The sequence below is a fragment of the Acomys russatus genome, unplaced genomic scaffold, assembly GCF_903995435.1.
Source record: "Acomys russatus unplaced genomic scaffold, mAcoRus1.1, whole genome shotgun sequence".
Classification (NCBI taxonomy): Eukaryota; Metazoa; Chordata; class Mammalia; order Rodentia; family Muridae; genus Acomys; species Acomys russatus.
The window spans coordinates 52,659-56,232 of record NW_026131403.1 but is presented as its reverse complement, the minus strand read 5'-3'; positions in this window follow the sequence as shown (position 1 = coordinate 56,232).

Sequence of the window (3,574 nt, the reverse complement as noted above, 5' to 3'; positions counted from 1 at the left end):
AACATTTTTTAAAAACAAACTTAAAACGGAAATGAAAACTATTTGAGGTGCTGCACACGTAACTAAGTCTTGATCATCTCACACTGTACACATATATGCAACTAGCATTCTGTACGCCATAAATATCTATAATTGTGCCAATTAAAAACAGACTAGAAGGAAAGCAAATGGGCCGCAGATGAGTCTCACGTAATTGATGAATACTCCCTGAATTTAGATTGTTTGTGAACAAGTGATTTTGTTTTGTGTTTTGTTAATGAGGTGCTCCTGTTTGAGTGCCGTGGCAGAGCTGTATTTAGGTCCCAGTTTATTGTCCTAGGGACTAAGGACTAAGGGTCCAGGAACTAAGGACATAATTCATGGAAAGAGGGTCTGATGTGAGAAAGGTTAATACCTGTGACATACAGCGAGCCCCAGGAGTGCTCAAGGTCATTTTGTCAGTCTTGGGAAAGTCTGCATGTTTGTCCTTTTTACATAATGAAATTTGCCTTCCTATGGGACAGCGAGCCAGAAGCAAGGAGGCTTTGTTGTTGTTGCAAGCATATTTTAATTCCTCTTTGAAGGTTTTCTGTTTCTCCTGAGCTTAGGTCTTAATAAATAATGCAAAATCAGTCTTAAACCTTTTCTTGGTTTTTAAGTAGTAAAGCATCATCTACACTTACTAGAATAGACTCATGAGGAATCGCAACTCCTTGAGCTCCCAATTAAGAACCTGAGAGAAATACAGCGTGAGAGGAAGTCCAGTAAACGTCTGCACAAAAGGCCAGGTGCGTTGTTGAGTTTCTCATGAGAAGGGAAATTAATATTGAGCACCTGGATCTAATGGTGCCAATGGTCATAAGTAGCCCATTGCAGAGCCTCTGATGTTTACATGAAGGACCCCCTCATGAAATTTAGTGGTGTGGTATCATAGAGAGGTTTGTGTTGATTGGCAGGGGGTCTGGCGTTGCAGCATAGACGAGGAGAGGGGAGGGTCTGAGCCCTGTTTGAAATCCCTGGACAGCTCAATGGCTCCAAGGAAGGTGGGTGAAGATCATGGTACAGTTGAGAGCAGACAGCATTTCCACCTACGAGGAAGGTCTGCTGCTGCTGCTGCTGCTTTGTTACTGAGGCCAGTTCTCCTCCATGATGCAGTGGGATCACTGGATAGTAACCCCAGGCTCTCCTCTTCATTTTGCTCTGGCACGACAAGAAGGATGTGGTAACTTATTTAATTTTCCTTCTCTTCTTCCTCCTTTCCTCCTCACTTCCTTCTTTCTAATCTGTTCTTGATAGAGTCTCACTGTACATAGCCTAGGCTAGCCCCAAACTCTCGCTCATCCTGCCTCAGCTTCCTCAGCACTGCGGGCATTGTTTCCTCCCACCACGCTCAGCATTTCTGTTTCCATTTTAGTTGAGATGAGATGGTTGTTTCTCCAGCACATCCCTGAATACCAAGAGGTGAAGTTGGGAGGGGGAGAATAAAAAGGTGCTAGTAAATGTTTGTGTCAGAGAGGGGGGTTCCCACATCTCCTAGCCTCTGGCAACAAATGACCTGTTCCCTGTTTCTAAAATGTAATCTTTTAAGAAGCAACAAACGAACTTAATTACGTATGTTTCAGACCAGTGGCTCTTTGTTCAGCATAATTCTCTGGAGATTTATCAGCTGTAGCATGTTTCAAAGGTTGGTTCTTTCCGACTGATGAGTAATTGTTTATATATTTACAATTTTTTTGAGATTACAAGCACATCATTTCTCTGTTCTATCACTCTAACCCTGCTGTGCATTGCCACACCCACTCCACCCCTGCCCTCTATTGAGTAACAGTTTCTCAGAGGTCTGGCAGGGAAGCTCCTGAAGCAGGGAAGTAAACGACTTAAAATAGTTTCAGGATGTCCATGAAATTGACCAGATTTGCCGCCCAGTCAGAGTAAGCAGGAAAACCTGAGAGTCCCTCCTAGACCTGAGGAACAGCTGCAAAGAAGGCTCTCAGACGAGCCTAGCTGCAAAGACTCTAAACCACACCAACAGCCTCAAAGAAAGCAGAGACACCTGCCGGAAAAGATTTAGACCAACCGAGTCGTTTTGGAGAGGACACTCTCCAACCTGTTGAGCTGCCTCCAGGCTGTGCAGTGTGCTCCAGTTTCCAGCTTAGTGAGCTGTCACCCATGTTGGGTTGGGCTTTGGCGATGGCCTGTCTGTGGGCCATTTCTGGGCGTCTACACACTTCCGTGGGGCTGCATGTGGGTGAGAGGCTCTGATCTGCAACTGATTGTGAGCTTGCTCTCTAGAACAATAGGACACTCATATATCCTTCTTCAGACAGTCTGGGATACTTTCTAGTCTCTACTACTAGAGACTGTGATTGTTTTCCAAAAACCCTGACTCTTGCTCTTGCCCGTTAGTGTCCATCTGCACACGTGGGGACGACAGAGGAAGATGTTCCCGCCTCGACCTCCTAGTCTCTCAACCTGCACCTCACTACTGTTTGGCTAGCTGCCACCCGGGAAGCCTCATCAGTTTTTGTTTCTCTGTCTCACCCTAGTGCTGGGGTTACACGCAAAAAAAGGCCACACTGCTGGAATCTCATAGTGCTGGGGTGACCTGCACACAAGGGCCACACAGCTGGAGTCTCATAGTGCTGGGGTGACCGGCACACAGGGCCCACACTGCTGGAATCTCATAGTGCTTGGGTGACCTGCACACAGGGCCACACTGCTGGAATCTCATAGTGCTGGGGTGACCGCACACAGGGCCACACTGCTGGACTCTCATAGTGCTTGGGTGACCTGACACAGGGCCACCACTGCTGGAACTCATAGTGCTGGGGGTGACCGGCACACAGGGCCAAACTGCTGGAGTCTCATAGTGCTGGGGTGACCGGCACACAGGGCCACACTCTGCTGGAGTCTCATAGTGCTTGGGGTGACCGGCACACAGGGCCACACTGCTGGAGTCTCATAGTGCTGGGGTGACCGCACACAGGGCCACACTGCTGGAATCTCATAGTGCTGGGGTGACCCGCACACAGGGCCACACTGCTGGAATCTCATAGTGCTGGGGTGACCGGCACACAGGGCCACACTGCTGGAATCTCATAGTGCTGGGGTGACCCGCACACAGGGCCACACTGCTGGAGTCTCATAGTGCTGGGGTGACCCGCACACAGGGCCACACTGCTGGAGTCTCATAGTGCTGGGGTGACCCGCACACAGGGCCACACTGCTGGAGTCTCATAGTGCTGGGGTGACCCGGCACACAGGGCCACACTGCTGGAGTCTCATAGTGCTGGGGTGACCCGCACACAGGGCCACACTGCTGGAATCTCATAGTGCTGGGGTGACCGGCACACAGGGCCACACTGCTGGAATCTCATAGTGCTGGGGTGACCGGCACACAGGGCCACACATGCTGGAGTCTCATAGTGCTGGGGTGACCGCACACAGGGCCACACATGCTGGAGTCTCATAGTGCTGGGTGACCGGCACACAGGGCCACACTGCTGGAGTCTCATAGTGCTGGGGTGACCCGCACACAGGGCCACACTGCTGGAGTCTCATAGTGCTGGTGTGACCGGCACACAGGGCCACACTG